Source organism: Hemicordylus capensis, chromosome 1 (assembly GCF_027244095.1).
Source record: "Hemicordylus capensis ecotype Gifberg chromosome 1, rHemCap1.1.pri, whole genome shotgun sequence".
NCBI classification, from domain to species: Eukaryota; Metazoa; Chordata; class Lepidosauria; order Squamata; family Cordylidae; genus Hemicordylus; species Hemicordylus capensis.
The window spans coordinates 31,186,257-31,204,385 of NC_069657.1; the positions used below are offsets into that span (position 1 = coordinate 31,186,257).

Genomic DNA, 18,129 nt, shown 5'->3' on the forward strand with positions numbered 1-18,129 from the left:
AGGGGGTTCAACACAGCAAAAATAAAATAAAAAATAGAAATCTCCTGTGGCGGTACCAATAGCCTACATTTGTGGGCCTGGTTCAACTGTGGCAAAGCACTGATTGTCACTGAAAGAACAACAAAAGATTTAATAGCCGTTAAGTCAGATACCCTGAACAAACATTAGCTCCTCAGTGTAAAAATCTAGTCCCTGCTCTGGCAAGCTCTTGGAATATGGCACCGGCGAACATTTGTCCGCAAGTATATTTTGACAGGGTAAATGGGCACCGGCGACTTTGAATTAGATGACTTCATGGTAGAGCACTGGTTGACTCCAGTTTAGAGTGTTTATGATTACAGCTTGAAAACTATCCAGTAAATCCAAACCATTTCGGAGAGCCTTCAGATAAAAACTTAGACCAATATAATTTTATGGCTGCATGAATCATCCCACTGTTTTGCTAAGTCTTAACTTAGTTTACTTTGCAAAGGTTCACTATGACACCAATAGGCAAAAAATATCCATAAAGGAGTAACAGCTGGCGATCTGGAATAAAATCCTGTTAGGGCTTTCCCGCCTGCTTCACTAAAGACTGAGATAATTGCGAAGGCAAAGTCAAAACTGGAGAAAAAATAACTGGAATACTTTCTAAGCCATATCTGAAAAATATGGGCTACATAAGATGTATTGAATGGTACTCTGTTAAGGGAACACTTTACCATAAGAGTGGGCCTGCTGCTTGATTACAGGTGTGTTTTATTAGGCTGGTAAACTATTACTTCTAGCTGATGAAAGGATTAAATTGCTAATTAATAATAGTGAATTCCAATGCATGTGATATGTAAGATAAAATCATAGAGGCCAGACATATGGAGCTTCTTGCATTTGGTCGGTCTAGACCAGTATTGTCAACTCTGGCAGTAGTTCTCCAGAGTTTCAGACAATGGTCTTTACTATCACCTGCTTCCGCTTAAACTGGAGATGCCAAATACTGAATAGAAAATGTGCACTATATCCTTCTGCATAGAAAATGTGTGCTTTACCACTAGCTGTGGTGTAAAGTTCCAGAGCTGCTGCTTCTTTTGCCTTGGGATCTGCCAGCATGAAATAGCAGCTTGGGGAAGTGGAACCAAATAGAAAATGGAAAGTTCTGCAAACATTTACCTTGGCAGAATAAGAGATTTGAACATCAAACCCCTGAACTCCCAGAGAATTTTGTTGCAGGCCAAGAGGAGAGCATGGCAGACTTCTTTGAAGGAGAAGAAACTGGAGGGAAATTAATGGGAGAGAAAGTAGAGCAATCCTGATCACTTGCAGGAGAGAGAGAGAGATAGAGAGAGAGAGAGATTTTAAAAATGGTGCATACCCCCACCGACCCACCCAGCCAATTAGATTTGAAATATGGGCAGGAAGAGAAGAGAAGGAGACGCAAGTCCAAAGGCCTGGAGACTTACTTCAGATAAGCCCAGGAACTACTAGTGACTTCCAAAATACCTAATCCCCCTCCTTAAGATACCAGGGTTTTTTTAAGACACCAAGAGGCCCAGGGGCAGAATATTCATTTCAGCCCCCTCACTTCTTCTCCCCAACTGACTTCCTTCATAATGTTATGCATGAGGTGAAATGTAACATTTGTGGTGAACTAGCACCAGGAAGACCCGAGTTCAAATCCCTATTCAGCCATGACTCTGGGCCAGCCGCTTATCTCTCTGCCTAACCTACCTAACAAGGTTGTTGTAAGGATAAACATAACCATGTATACCACTCTGGGCTCCTTGGAGGAAGAGCGGGATATGAATATAAATATTTTTTTAAAAAATTATAGACATTATCTATAATGGCTGTACTGTTACACAACTCAATCTGTGCAATTTTTGCACCTCTGCAACAGCACTGTTGTGCAGTTGCACAAATGTTACATTCCACTCCATCAAGTATCAATATAAAATGGAAAATACTGAAATAACTCTGGATCCTGAAGTTATATTTTAACTGATTAGTTTTACTGATTTCATCATTTCAGACACTGAGCCATCATATGGCCATGGATGCCCTCCATGTTTGGGCCTGGACAGGCCACCCATTACACGAACAGCTGTTTTTGAGTATGGAATTGTTTTCATAGGGAAATGTCTCTATTAGGTGGCATTTTCCCTTTCTAATAAATGCACCCTGATGTGATGATGGACCACCCCATCACTGCATATGCATAAACAGCATTTATGCACTGTTTAGTAGGCACAGAGCAGCCCCACCTTTGTAAGCAGCACATTTGTGCTTTTGGCTGAATTGCAGCAGTGATCACACTTCTTTCTTAGAGATATGGATTGCTGTACAGTATGTAAGCTGGTGTTCCATAGTGGGCACCACTGTGGAAAAAAGCACTCTTCCTAGTTGCCCCCCAAGGGGATGGGGTTGTAGCTCAGTGGAAGAGCATCTGCTTTGCATGCAGAATGTCCCAGGTTCAATTCTTGACATCTCCAGGGCATTTTTCACACAGGGCTTTTAGCTTGCAATTCCTCCAGAATGGAGGGTGTGCATTCATATATCGGACAGATTTACCCCCAAAGTCCCTGTGAGCTATCAGGGAGCACTTTACACACGATCTGGGTTTTTCATTGCGCGTTAGAGCATAGCCCAATTTATATCCAGGGTAAAAAAAAAAATCCACTTTTTGCATCTATTTTTGGGGGCAACTTTGAACTTGCAGTAAAGCTTTGTAAACTCGTGGTCAAGCCTGCAGTGTGAAAAACACCCAGGTAGATCTGGAAAAGACTCCCATCTGAAACCTTGGAAAACCACTATCAGTGTAGACAATATTGAGTTAGATTGATGGTCTGACTCAGTATAAGACAGTTTCCTCTGTTCCTATGCACCCACCTCTGAATATGAGGTGCCTAGAGAAGGACCTCTAACATCGACTCTAAATTCGAGAAGACTGTCCTTGATGAACCCAGTTCCCAAGCAGTTGGGGGCTTTAAAAATAAAAAGCAGCACCTCATATTTGGCAGGAAACACAAAAAAGATTTATTATACTTCTCCACAATTAATTCAAGCTTTCATTATTTCACTCCAAGTTCGTGTTTTCACTCTTTCAGTGCATTCATACACCCTGTTAATGTGATAATAAGCTCAGAATCTACAAAACATGTTCCTAAGTATGTGGCTATTGCTTGCATATACTGACAAAGCTGCTATGGAATGAGATCTTAACAGCTGGAAATGTCAAATAATTGGGCCAATAACAAAGAGAAAATATGGTCAGATCTGCTGTGATGGCCATGCTTTCCTGAGTCCCATAAACATATCCTTAAGCACATGGAGGAGACAACACAAATGGAAGCATGCTTTTGAATACAAAAAAACTGGGGAAAGAATGGAATTTTCTTGGAAAAAAACTATCCTGAAGATCATTGTGTGTGCCGTATTAGTATAGTACAAATTCTCTCATAGGGCCCGCCCAAGGATTGGGGGCACCCCAAGTGAAGCCTAGCTTTGGTGCCACTTTCCTCTGTGCAGGTTGGTTGCCTCCTGGTGGGCAGGCAACAGCGGAGGCCAAGATGGAGGTAATGATGGCAGAATGTCCACCTGCTTGCTCACGCACCTCACCACATGCACCCACTGCCACTCCTGCTACTGCCAGCTGCTTCTCAGCATCTGGCTTGCCATGATGTATTATAATCATGTAATGTAACCCAGGCTGATGGGGCCCCTCCCCACTTGGCACCCTAGGCGACCACCTAGTTCACCTAGGGTTTGGGCCAGCCCTGTTTTAACAACACAAATGAGACAACCAAAAGGAAGAAGAGAGTCCCTCTGTACGACAATATGGAACAGTCTTGGCAAACCATATAACACCTCCATTACCTTGGTTTTTCCAAGACCATGTCTGCCACAATGTAATACAAATGGGAGGCAGTGAGAATGGCACTGTGGAGAATTAGCATGAAGAGGAGTGAATACTTAAATCTTCCAGTGTCTGACAATACTCCCTTCATATTCCCACTTATTTTTCTATTCCGCCCCCCTGTGGCCTACTTGTGGCCCATTACCCCCACATGGCCTACTTGAGGACCAGAGTCTCACTGGGGGGAAATGGCCTGGCAAGGCATTTGCAAAAGAGAACTGAGGAGTAGGGGAAAGGCCAACTATCCCCCCCTGCCTGCCAGTTCTCCCCAGGCCCTTCATTTGAATGACAATACAAACACTCAACCCCATGTTTGCTTCATAAGGTGTAGTCCATATTTATAGCACTATGCCAATTAAGAGCAATAATAGCATTTGTAAGTTGGGAAGTTTTCCCTAAATATCGAAGCTTGAAGAAATATTCTGTGCGACTTGAAAGCTCATATTCAGTCAGTTTTTTTAAAACAAACAAACAACAACAACAACAACAACAACAGTACTAACAACTACAGTGCTGGCTGACATGATCAACAGGCCTTCAGCGACGAAAGGAAGGCTGCAGAAGGCTGTGAATCTACAAGCAGACTTCAGTGTCCCTGTGCTTTGTGCAGCAGGCTCGGCACAGGGTAAGAGGGGAGCAATTTTCGCATATCTTCCCAAAGCTCTCCAAATTGTATAAAACTGTTCCTGAAAGCCATGCAGCCCTCAGGGACAGATTCCTAGAGTTTAAAACTCCATCGGGAGGGATGATATACCAGTGAAAAATCACACCCTCGTGCCCTCCACATCAGCTGGGGCAGTAAGGAGAAACTTTAAAGTCGTTCCGCTTGAGTCTCTTTGCTTCTCTGCAGAGCTGTGCCTGTTTTCATTATGATGCAGATAATTTCTGTTGATGACAACTAGACAACCGCCCTGAGCCATTTTTGAAAGGGTGGTATAGAAATTGAATTAACAACAACAACAACAACAGTAACAACAACAATAACAATAAGAAGAACTTGGATCACTGTTTGGATTAGTAACAATCAGCATGGGAATTGGCATAGTTATTGCATAACCTGAGAGTTGCTTGCCAACGCAACACAATTCTTGGAGAAAACTGGCTGACATCCAGACTGATTGTGCATGCGCTGAAGATTGTTCTGTGCATGCAAGAGGGGAGGGGCATTTTTGCTTAGATATTTTCTCTGCAGTCACCTGTGCCTCCTGAAAATATGTATCAGAAGGTCCCACAACTCTCAGAGACATATTTTCAGGAGGTACAGTGGGCTGCTGTGGGAAGGGGAGATATGTGAACTGCACTTTCTTGGCATGTCCAGTGTTGGTCTGGATGTTGGTCAATGTTTAAAGTCAGTGCCAAACACTCTAGTTTACAATTGTAAAAATAGGAATTAATCAGAATAACCAACATTGTTGTTATTATTATGAACATGCTATGTGTTGGTTACAGGCGCGTAACAATGATAGGGCAAGGGGAGACAGTTGTCTGGGGGCCCCACTGCCTGGAGGGGCACCCCAGAGGCACCTCATGTGACTCCCCATTGCCCCCTGCCCAGCCCCAAGGCCCCTCAGCCACTTGCCCTCTTCGCCGTCTCTCCTGCTTGTTCTGCTGGCCCGCAATCCAAGCAGCAGGCAAGCTGCCAAGAGCTCCTTTTCTCCCGCCTCTCAGCTGATCGGCGGGTGGGCGGGGCTTCCACGGAGGCCTCTGTGTAGGCCGCAGTGAAGCTTGAACTCGAGTAGGGCCCAAGCCAGCCAGGAAGGAGGAGGCAGCCAGAGTGTTCTCTGCAGCAGAAGACCCTTTGCTGCCCTGCTTAACCCAGACCAGCATTTGCCAGGTAGAGTGTGAACTCCTTTTTGTGGTTACCTTTCCCGTGGTCCCCCCCCCCTATATAGGGATCTGCTTGCCATAGGGCTTGGATATGGGGGGGGGGGAACCGAGAAGTCTCTGAATATTTATTTTGAAACAGCTTGGAAAATTTGCTGACTTAAAAAAACTATCTAAAAAGTCCTATAAGTGGTTTGTTTCATGGCAGAAAATTGCAAAAACTTCTGGAACAGTATTTTATTAATTTTATTTATTTATTCATTCATTTATAAATGCACTTATGTTCAAGTTGTTTTGCAACCCAGAAGGTCTGAGTGAGAACTGTGAAGCATGTGTGGTGCTTTTATTTTATTTTTCTTGTGTGTGAACTGCTCCCCAATAACTTGCAGGGACTTCAGGGTAAATCTGGCCAACATGTGAATGCAGCACCTCCATTCCAGAGGAGATGTGTCTTAAAGGGCTTTAAAAGCCTCCTGTGAAAAACCTCCTGCAATCAAACTTGACTGAATTTGTTCAGAATTCTGAGAAAACAAACATAGGTTCACCCTGCATGGTTGAAAGTCTCCTTTGCTAATCTGCAGCGAGGTGCCCATTTTAATAATTCATCTTTCTAGTGTGTTCTAGGCATTAAAAGTAATACAAATGTATAGTACTCAATGTATATCACTATATATTGTGATGTGTGTGTGTGTATTCAGTGAAATGTATTTGCAGGCAGCATACTTATTTTGGAATATCAGACTTAAATCCTTGGGGGCCTGGGGTGTGTGGAGGCCCTGGACTTTGGGGCGGGGGCCCATTTTAAAATCTTGTCTCTGGGCCCACTCCAACCTTGCTACGCCCCTGGTTGGTTAGGATACTACCGATGTGTAAAAAAATAAAAATTCTTCTTGATTCTTCAGTGAAGAGTCTTTCGCAATGGTTTATTCTGTTTAGTTATTTCCCCCCACAAATAATGTATTTAATTGTGTTATATATCTTGTTCCCTAGATAATCCAATTGCCTACTGAAGGGCACTGAATATGCTGAACATTGAATTACTCAGGTACTGGCAGTAACACTCATGCTGGGAACTACTTGGAATTTTTTTTTTTAAATCCTGACTTAATCTTTAAGCACTTGTTGTATGAAGTGTCATCTCCTTTAAATAAGCAGAGTTCAAAATGTTTCCAGAAAGGCTTTCTAGGTTTTTTCTGCGGTCCTACATTTTGGTCTTGTTGATATAACTTAACTCAGCATAAAAATGACTCACTAAACATAGTAAATCTCTTTTCTAGTAAGAGTATGACTAAGGGCCAAATCAAACATTGTGCTACCCACAAAAAGGTCACCAAAAAGCAACCAGGGAGTGGAGCTCTATTCATGGACTTATAGTGTTTGTATTCTGTTTTGCTGAATGGTTTGGTCCACTTATGTGGAGAGTCTTCATACCAACACCACCTCCACCAAAAACATGATTTCATTGGTGGCTCAAGATGACCTGACCCCCCCCCCCCATCATTTGCTGCGCTCCAGAGATGGGGTGAAGGTGGCTGGCTGACTTGGTTGGTTCCTCCCTTCCTCCTCCCGCCACCACCAGTGCCTCCCCTCCCCTCCCCACCCACATAGAGAGTTAGAAGTGGCATATAAGATCAATTAACTTGATCCAGTTCCTACAATACGAGGAGTCAAACCTTTCTTGATAGGCATCTCTCACTCCTTCTGTATACCAACAATATGGTGGTCATCCTTCCATGGTCTGTTGTGGGGCTAAGAAGAGCCCTAAGATCCTTTGTGCAATTTTGTGAGGATGAAAAGTTGTTGATAAATTACAAAAAGAGAAAAGTAATGACCTTTGCCAGGAGAATTAAGGAGAACTTGCTGAGCCGGGCACAGAGCATCTGCACCTCTAGTTTGTTGCCTGCTGCTGCCACCCCCCCACCGCTGTTATCATTTTATCGCCTGCCTGTTTCCGGCTTCTTCTTCCCCTGCCTGCCCATTAGCGCTTCCTTCTTCACCTGTCCATTTCCTCCTCCTTCCCCTGTCCCTGTCTGTCCCCACCTCCTCCTTCTGCCTGTTGCCGTTTTCTCAGCACCATCTGCCCCGCCAAGTCAGCTGGCCAGCCTGCTGCACTGCCACCATTTTTCCCTCCCACCCATCTCTTGGCTAGCCTATCTGGCACCTCTCCGAACTCTCGAGAGAGCTGCCACACATAGGATTAGCCATGGGTATGCCTTAGAGAATTAAAGATATAGATGGTTTATTAAAATAGGCTCGGTTCATTGTTTTAACTATTTTGGAATAACCTTCCACTCATCTGGTTGGAAAGATGCACAGTTACATTATACCTCACAAGTAGCACAGAGGAGTGTCTCAGCTATCCTATCTTACTATTATACCAAGGCATGGTGATATGTCCCTGCGGTCCTGAAAATATTTGAGGCAAAAGTAGTAGCACAGCTATGATATGTTGCACAATGGGTCCTTACTCTAAATTTGCCCCAGTAGAGAAGGTACAATCCAGGTTTTTAAGATTGATTATACAAGTCCCTAGATGTGTTTCTAATACAGAGTTATTATTAACTGGGGTTAAGATTGGAACTGGGATTCATAAGTGTAGATGTGGATTACCATCTTTAACTATTGGTTGAAGTGGTATTCTCTCCAATGGGGCTGGCCTTACTGATACTTGAAGACAGCTTCCAATCACGGTGGAAGTCAGCTCTTAAAGAAAGGCTTGGTTTTAATGGCTTTTCTCTTGAAGCGCTGCGGAGTATGGGTTATGCACAAGCAAAAAGGCTGTAAAGCAAAGAATATTAAATATGGAATGGCAACAGGAGATGAGCAGGGCCCCGAAATGACTCCAAATATGGAGATTTGCCTGTAGCACCAAGCCAGACAATTATTGGCAAGCTCTAACCATTTTAATGTACCGTAGAGCATTTGTGCTGACCCGCTTTGATTTGTTGCCCTTGGTGGTTCTATATGGTAGATATGGTAAGGTTCCTAATTCTGAACATTGCTGTCCATGCGATGCACAGGTCATGTTTTATTATATTCAGTGATGTAGTTGCAAATTCAGAAGTGCAGGTGCTCTCCATGACAGCCCCCATGGCCATGCCCACCCCAACAGTCAGAGAAGCCGAGAAATACCGGCGCTCCTTTCCTGCATGTCCCGCCTCCACTACATCCCTGACTATATTGCCATTTTTATAGGGACTCGTGAGAGATGTTAATTTTACCCATTATTGGGGATATAGCAGGCAGAGAAGGTGAAGTATATATCTCATTTCTTTTGTCAGATCATCAAGCCAATGTTACTTACAATGTGACTAAGTTTTGTCTAATAGAAATGAATATACGACAGCACCTAATGACTAATGTAGTGGAACAATTTACTCTGTCGTATATTGTTGCTATTATAACAGGTGTGACATTATAGTCCTTTCTTCATGTTTCTGTACTGGTCAAAGACTTTAATAATGTTCGTCAATCGATTGATCGGTCTTGTGGGCAGACCCCTGAGACTGTGATGAAAAAAAGATGGTGGCTACCAGCATAGCCACTAGGAAACAATCAAGCTGCTGCTGATGCCACCAAAGTAAGCTTCCTCCAGTCCCTTCTGGAGATTTAGATTAGCTGCAGTGGTTGTGGTGGCAGCTGCTCAGATTGGTCTTTGGCAGCCATCATGGTAGTTGTCACCTTTCTTTACCTATAATGCAATACTATACTGCACAGTGGTATGCCAGCCTAATAATGTTGCATGCACTCAAGTGGTGCCAGTGATGTTTCACAAGCATAAACCCACTGGAAATTAGAGACGTAGCAACTATTGAGCAAGGCAGGACAATTGTCCCTAGGCCCCAATGGTCTGCCCCCCTCAAAGCTCCCCTTTGCACTCAGCCAAGGCACCCTCTTGCCCCCTCTTGCCCCCAGCCAGCATGCAAAGTGCTCACTGGCTGAGAGCACGAGGCACACCCCTCCCTCTCCAGCCAGCATTTCATGCTGGCTGGGGAGGGATGGACTCTCCTCTCCCCCCTGCTCATTGGCCCCTCCCCTGCATTAGACATCAGGTGTAAGGGGGCAGGGCCTGTGCAAAGAATGGGTCTGTTACAGCCCGGGATGGTTTCATGTCCTCATTTCCCCTGTCAGTGGTTGGTTTAATTGCTGAAAGGGAGCTCATTTCCAGGGAAAGGAATTCCCTTTGAGCAATTCCACCAATCGGTGACAGGAAATGAAATGATGCAGGGCTGTGACAGCGTCGTTCTCTCCGTGCTTCCCTTGTATCTGACATCAGATGTAGGGGGAGTGGCTTGGAGCGTGCACACGCTTAGCGTGTGCAAAATAACACCCAGGGGGCAGGTGAGCTGCTGGTCGGACTTTGTCACCCCAGCCCCGGCGAAGCTCTTTATGCCCCTGCTGGAAATAAAGATTAATGAATTTATGGTAGCATAAGCTTTTGTGAACTACAGCCTACTTCATCAGATGCATGAAGTGTTATCTTCAGTTGGCAGGGATACAGAGAAAGGGAATTGTAAACTGTGAGGTTGAATGGCCATGGAATGCAAACAGTAACATTATGACAATTCTGTGTAAAGCTTAAATGTACAGGTGACACTCGGAAAATTAGAATATCGTGCAAAAGTCCATTAATTTCAGTAATGCAAATTAAAAGGTGAAACTGATATATGAGACAGACGCATTACATGCAAAGCGAGATAAGTCAAGCCTTAATTTGTTATAATTGTGATGATCATGGCGTACAGCTCATGAAAACCCCAAATCCACAATCCCAGAAAATTAGAATATTACATGGAACCAAGAAGACAAGGATTGTAGAATAGAACAATATCGGACCTCTGAAAAGTATAAGCATGCATATGTATTCAGTACTTGGTTTGGGCCCCTTTTGCAGCAATTACTGCATCAATGCGGCGTGGCATGGATGCTATCAGCCTGTGGCACTGATGAGGTATTATGGAAGACCAGGATGCTTCATTAGCGGCCTTCAGCTCTTCTGCATTGTTTGGTCTCATGTCTCTCATCCTTCTCTCGGCAATGCCCCATAGATTCTCTATGGGGTCAGGTCACGCGAGTTTGCTGGCCAGTCAAGCACAGTACACTGTATACTTTTCAGAGGTCCGATATTGTTCTATTCTACAACCCTTGTCTTCTTGGTTCCATGTAATATTCTAATTTTCTGGGATTGTGGATTTGGGGTTTTCATGAGCTGTACGCCATGATCATCACAATTATAACAAATTAAGGCTTGACTTATCTCGCTTTGCATGTAATGCGTCTGTCTCATATATCAGTTTCACCTTTTAATTTGCATTACTGAAATTAATTGACTTTTGCACGATATTCTAATTTTCCGAGTTTCACCTGTATATAAGGTAGGTACAGTGACAGTTCACTACAGCAGTAACAGATGATAACAAAATCCTTCCTAGTCCTGCTAAGCCAATGAACACTTCTTCCTTTGGAAAACTCAGAGCAGCCTGCATGGGCCCTTCAGGCATTTGCCCATCTGGGCACTAGGCTGAGAGAGGCTTAACTTTAACCATATAACTACATCTTGATTTATGCAAAGGAGTTTTGACCACTATAAAGCCATGGATAGGGTCCAGTAGCCTGTTATTGAACTAGTTTGTGGCAGTCACTTGTGGCAGTATATGTAGGAATAGGTCTGAAGCTCAGTGGTAGAGCATCTGATTCGCATGCAGAAGGTCCCAGGTTCAATCCCCGGCATCTCCAGGGTAGGGCTGGAAAAGACTCCTGTCTGGAACCTTGTAGAGCCTCTTTCAGTCAGTGTAGATAATACTGAGCTAGAAGGACAGATGATATGACTTAGTATAAGGCAAGTTCCCATGTTACTATGCAAGTGCCAAGCACAGGTCTTGCTATGTCTGAGTAAACCATTTTAACATATGAAACTGCCATATACCGAACCAGGCCATTGGTCCATTTAGCTCACTATTGTCTACATAGATTTGCAATGGCTTTCCAGGGTTTCAGATGAGTATTTCCCAGCCCTGCCTGGAGGATCCAGGGGTTGGACCTGGGACCTTTTGCAAGCAAGGCAGATGCTCTATCACTGAACTATAGTCCTTCCCCACAGTTCCTCTGTGGACTACTAGAATTATATGAGGAATGAAGTGTAAGTCTTGATAGATTTCTCATTATTTTATTACATATCTTCTAGAAATGGAGCTTTGAAGTGGTGGACTACTTCTGGGAGTCACCATCATAAGTGTTCAAGATGTTGAGAGGCAGTATAGAGTAGAGATTTGCAAATCAATTCAAGTTTTTATTGATTTGAGCTTGAATCAGTTCAACCTTGAAACAGGCCATTTCTTGTGATCTGAATTTGAAACGAAACACCCATAAAATAAAGGGCCTGTTTTGAGTTTGAATTGAAACAATCCCGTTTTTGAGCTCGAATTGTTTAAAGTGTTCTGAGCACCATTTGGGAGGGCTCCCCCCCTTGCTGATTGGTTTTCTGGCAATGGCTTATGATTGACTTGAGATCTCATTGCTTCTTGGTTGGCTTGTTATCATACAAATCAAATGCTGTCATGGGCAACTGTGTCCCCATTGGCTGGGGGGAGGGAGGAGGGAATTTCAAAATGTTTTCTAAGGGCCTGGAGCAGGGAGGCAGAGAGTGTGCCATTGAAGAAGATACATCAGGAAAGGAAGAAGGAGGGAATCAAGGAATATTTGATTTTGTGATTTTCTTTTCTCAACACTGAGTATAATATGCTGTGCTATTGCTGCTATATTATTAACTATCTGGTTTTGTTGGACTTAAGTTGTGGTTTGTTTTGTTTGTGAGATACTCTTGTGGTGAGAAATGGACAGTGGCGGCTCAGTTTCCCCCTCCCCCCCTCATATTTTCTTGATGATGCTACTGTGGCAGCTATTCCAATAGAATCATAATAGTGTGTGAGAGAACAGCTTTTGTGCCAATGATCCTACTGCAACACAGGCACTGTGGCTGGCAGTGGATTTTGGGTCAGTGATTCTTTTTTGGCCATTTTTGGACTGTGTGTGAAATGTGTGTTCTCTGTTGGGAAAGACAGATTCCCTTTTACTGCGCACTTCTGCAGTGTTTTTCAAGGCAGGGTTAAAATTGCATTGAAAATTGCACAATCATGACTTCTTACTTCTTATTGTAACAGCTGCCACAGCAGCACCCTTAGCAGCAAGCATAACCCTAAGCTAAACTAAAGCAACTTCAGCCACATTTTGACTGAGTATGCCTTGCAATGCAGATTGTAGAGCAGACCAGAGCAGTCAGTGAAGCACAAGTTAGTCTCAAGGCCAGACATGGGGCTCATCACAGCAAACACCAAGAAATATCACACACACACACACACACACACACACACACCTGCCACTGTCCATGTATTGCCACAACACTATCTTACAAACAAAACAAACCACTACTCAAGGAAGTCAGGCACTCAAGTTCTTTATCAATCTGAGATCCAGCAAACCAAATAGTTGTAGCAGCAATAGCACAGCATATTAGTGCTGAGAAAAGAAAACCAGAAAATAAAATCTTTCTTCCTCTCCTGATGTATCCTCTTCATGAGGGGCATAAGGGCTATCTCTGTATCCCAGTGTTGTGCATCACCAGTTTCTTTGAATACATTTTGAAATTCCCTCCTTTTGTGTTTCCCCTCTCTCCCTCCTCCCAGCCAATGGGGGCACAGTTGTCCATGACAAGACTTGATTTGTATGATAATAATCCAACCAATAATCAAGGAGATCTCAAGCCAATTGGAAGCCAGTGCCAGGAAACCAATCTGCAAGGGAAAAACAGCCCTCCAAAATGACTCTTGGAATGTCAAAACATTGAGATCAAAATAGGGTTGTTTTGTTCTGAGCTTGAAACAAGCCCTTTATTTAGAGGGCATTTTGTTTCGAACTCGAAACACTCGAAACAGCCCATTTCGAGTCAAAACATTCCCATGTCAAAATATTTTGCACATCCCAACTATTGTACTTACACGATAACATTCCATGTCCTGTTAAGTTTCTCCAGAGTTCATATTCCCTACACACAGGAAGAAACACACACACAAAAATGCATATATTATATAGATTAAAAGGTAACAATATGTTTGGATAAAGTTAGAATACTGCTAAGTGACTGAGGCTTTCCCCTCCGGAGTATAGCTAGAAACACTAAGCCGGAAATTGAGCCACTGATTCGCCAAACAGTTCAGATTTCTCCAAGGGCAAAAGCCAACTAAGCTGCCAGATTCATGAGGTAATTTCAGAATGAGATAATTATCTGAACCTCATTCGGAACATGAGTTTTCTTTCTGGTATGTGTGTTTAGTTCCTCCATTGACTTTACAATTGATCTCTAAATTTGCTAATTTACCAAGTGTAACCACTTTTTTTTTTGTAATTTAAAGAAACTAAAATCATAGCATTTTGCCAGGTTCGGTTATTGCAGTTCTTCCAGATCATAAGGGATGGGGGAACGAAAATTGGAGAGGCACAGACTGAGCCAGCAACTGCTCCTAGAAATTCTTTATGGGTTCATTCACTGTAAAGCCGGAAAGGACTATTATGAAGCCAGAGTTTGATCTACAGAGCACTGTATCAGAAGGCTGGGTCTTTTAGTAATGAAGGCCAGCTTTCAGACATTATATTCCCCTTGTAGCAAATTAGTGGTAGTTAGCCCATGCATACCTCTCAAATGTTCCTCCAAGTTGCGGGCATTCCTAATTTCAGCCAAATTAGTGGTTACCCCTCATTCTCACTTTGTGTTCCTATTCTTCAGACTACTAGTGCAACAATGCCTAGGTATGGAGAGTCACAGTAGCTCATTGCAGTGTTCCCAGATGTTGACTTTAACTCCCATAGTCCCCAGCCAAAGGCCATTGCAGCTGGGGATGGCAGGAGTTGTAGTCAATATAACATCTGGGAATCTCCGTTACAGGGAACACCGTCAGGACTCAAGCCCACGGTGGGACATGAGGGAGGTGGGAATTCGCCTTGTGCATTGCCACCCAGCTTGGGCCAGAGGAGGGAACTGAAGGGCAGTTCCATCGGCTCAGTATACATCAGGATGTAAGAAGAGCTCTGCTGAATCAGATCAAAGGTCTATCTGGTCCAGCATCCTGCCTCTCACAGTGGCCAAGCAAACGCCTCCAGCAAGCCTACAAGCAGGACATGGTGAAAATAGCCTTCCTGTACTGTTGCCTCCCAGCAAGTGGTATTCGGTGGCTTAGGACTGGTCGGGACATAGTTAGGGGAGAGGGGGCCCATGTTCACCCCTGTCTCTGGTGGCCCCTTGGACCTAGGGAGATAGTGAAGAAGATAGGGAGGGGTGGAGCTGAGGGGCCCTAGTAGCTCGGTGGCCCAGGTTACTTAAACTCATACGCTCAATTATAGCTACACCTGGGGCTGGTTCAGATGATACAATCCCTGATACACACAATTATGAAGGGGATATGCCAGGAGTGCACCCATTGTGATATACTTCATGGACGTCCTGATGCCCTCCTGGTGTGTTTCTTTATCACATTGTGGGGCTGTTAGTCCAAATTACCCCTTTATACATGCACCAGATACTTAGGAAAACAAGATTAACAATCTGGAGCACATAGGGGTCATTCAGAACAGGCATTTGTTTCTTGACAGTTCTTTATGCAGAAGTGTATATAGGTTTCCTGACTGAAGTGCAGTGGGTGCGGACAAAGAACAAGACCTTTTTAGTTGTGGTGCCAATACTGTGGAACCCTCCCTATGCATGTCTGCATGGCCCAATCACTTACAGGTGAAACTCGGAAAATTAGAATATCGTGCAAAAGTCCATTAATTTCAGTAATGCAAATTAAAAGGTGAAACTGATATATGAGACAGGCGCATTACATGCAAAGTGTGATAAGTCAAGCCTTAATTTGTTATAATTGTGATGATCATGGCGTACAGCTCATGAAAACCCCAAATCCACAATCCCAGAAAATTAGAATATTACATGGAACCAAGAAGACAAGGATTGTAGAATAGAACAATATCGGACTTCTGAAAAGTATAAGCATGCATATGTATTCAGTACTTGGTATGGGCCCCTTTTGCAGCAATTACTGCCTCAGTGCGGCGTGGCATGGATGCTATCAGCCTGTGGCACTGATGAGGTGTTATGGAAGACCAGGATGCTTCATTAGCGGCTTTCAGCTCTTCTGCATTGTTTGGTCTCATGTCTCTCATCCTTCTCTTGGCAATGCCCCATAGATTCTCTATGGAGTCAGGTCAGGCGAGTTTGCTGGCCAGTCAAGCACAGTACACTGTATACTTTTCAGAGGTCCGATATTGTTCTATTCTTCAATCCTTGTCTTCTTGGTTCCATGTAATATTCTAATTTTCTGGGATTGTGGATTTGGGGTTTTCATGAGCTGTACGCCATGATCATCACAATTATAACAAATTAAGGCTTGACTTATCTCGCTTTGCATGTAATGGGTCTGTCTCATATATCAGTTTCACCTTTTAATTTGCATTACTGAAATTAATGGACTTTTGCACGATATTCTAATTTTCCGAGTTTCACCTGTATATGCATTCTGGCATTTAGCAAAGACTTGACTTTTTAATCAAGCTTTTGGGAGAGGATGAACTAATGGGGTTTTGGGGTTTTTTTAACTGCTGATGAGATGGGGAGAGGATTTCTTTGACTTCTAGTATTTCCTGCCTGCTGACTGTATTATTGTAGCATTTTATTATGCTAGTCTGATTTTTTTTTAATTACTTCATATTTTTATACTTGGAGTTCCCAGTGAAAGAAAAGGAGGATCTTGGAAACACAAACCATTTTTTTTCAATAGAAAAGACTCCAGATATGGCCACAGGCCTCTATAGTCCTTCACAATTTATTAGTTATTGTATTTTCATCTCCTATTTAGCTAGAAGATTGCAAATGCTTTTTAAAGTCCATTCATTTGAAGAGTGCTGCTCATTTCATTAGACACTTCTAAGACATTGCATATGACATAGTTATGCCTGTCTTTTCCAGACAGAAAGGCAAGAGAATCTAACCAAGGACGTTTAAATTCTCTTACTAAATTGTTCCACTTTGGGCCAAAAACACACCCTTTAGTCCAGGAAGGGATTTGCCATTACAAATGCAGAAAACATGCCGAGCTGGGAGCTCTCAGGACTGATGTACTTTGGACACTGCAGTGAGTTAAAGTGCGTATTTTCTTCCAGAGATTGTCGAGGCACAGTGCAGAAGGGACAGGGGAACTGTGCTTTTGCAGCAGGGACCAAATGGAAGAAACAGACTCTCTGTGCCCCTTGATGCATCCTTATCTCTTCCGCTGCAAACTGCAATATTGTACATAGATTTATGGGAATTCTTTCCATGTTCACAACTTATAAAGTATTAATAGCCAGTCCAAGTTGGAAAATAATACACCATTCCTAACTCTATTAAGGACATAAAAATCTGGCTTTGGTTAAAATGAGATTCCCTTTAGCAATGGCCAATATACAGTATGTATTATGAGTATATTAAAAAAACAGACCTCTTCTTATCTGACGTACAGCAACATTAAGATTACTTGCCTAAGGCCCAGCAAACTTCAAACTTAGAAAGCAAGATTGAGGGAGAGTGAAGGGGTGCAGGCAATCATTGGAAAGTAATTACTGGTAACCCGAGCAGTCACTTTCAAGTAGATTTCATCTAATAAGGCCTATATACAAATGTAATTTTATGTTGATAGACTGACGTACGACAGGCACACAATGGAACACAAGGAAAAGGCAGAGCCATGATAACACTGCTTTACCATGATTCGTTGTACAAAACATCTGACTTTATAAGCCTTAGAAATGTCAGCAATAGTGTTTTATGGCCTGACTGCATATGATCCAGCCACATTTGACAAAGCTAAGCAGATATAACTACTACTTCTACTACTACTACTACTTTATTTGTTATCCGCTCCATAACAAATTGTTCTCTGGGAGGCTCACAACACAGAATTAAAACATAAAATAAAAACACATAACACAATAAATCATAACAGACAAAAAAACACACAAAGAAAAGGTAAAGGTAAAGTGTGCTGTCAAGTTGATTTTGACTCCTGGCACCCACAGCGCCCTGTGGTTTTCTTTGGTAGAATACAGGAGGGGTTTACCATTGCCTCCTCCCATGATGTATGAAATGATGCCTTTCAGCATCTTCCTGTATCACTGCTGCTCGATATAGTACCAGCAGGGATTCGAATTGGCAACCTTCTGCTTGTTAGTCAAGCATTTCCCCACTGCACCACTTGAAGTGAGGGGTGTGTGTGAGAAAACACAAAATACAATACAAAGCAGTTTAAAAACTATTTTTAAATCAGTTTAAAAATCAAATTTAAAAATCAAAATTTAAATGTAAAAGGCCTGAGTGAACAAAAAGGTCTTTA

General features: G+C 42.9%; 1 protein-coding gene across 5 annotated transcripts in view; it reads left to right on the forward strand.

Annotated features, from left to right (window-relative positions):
* Positions 1-5,607: 5,607 nt before the first annotated feature.
* The window catches only part of GSC (goosecoid homeobox), a 146,552-nt gene continuing 134,030 nt past the window's right edge, over positions 5,608-18,129 (forward strand). For all 5 annotated transcript variants that reach the window (XR_008313836.1, XM_053285900.1, XM_053285902.1 and 2 more), the window contains exons 1-2: positions 5,608-5,723; positions 6,704-6,758. The gene's annotated coding sequence lies outside the window, so the exon portion shown is untranslated. The remainder of the gene's footprint in view (positions 5,724-6,703; positions 6,759-18,129) is intronic.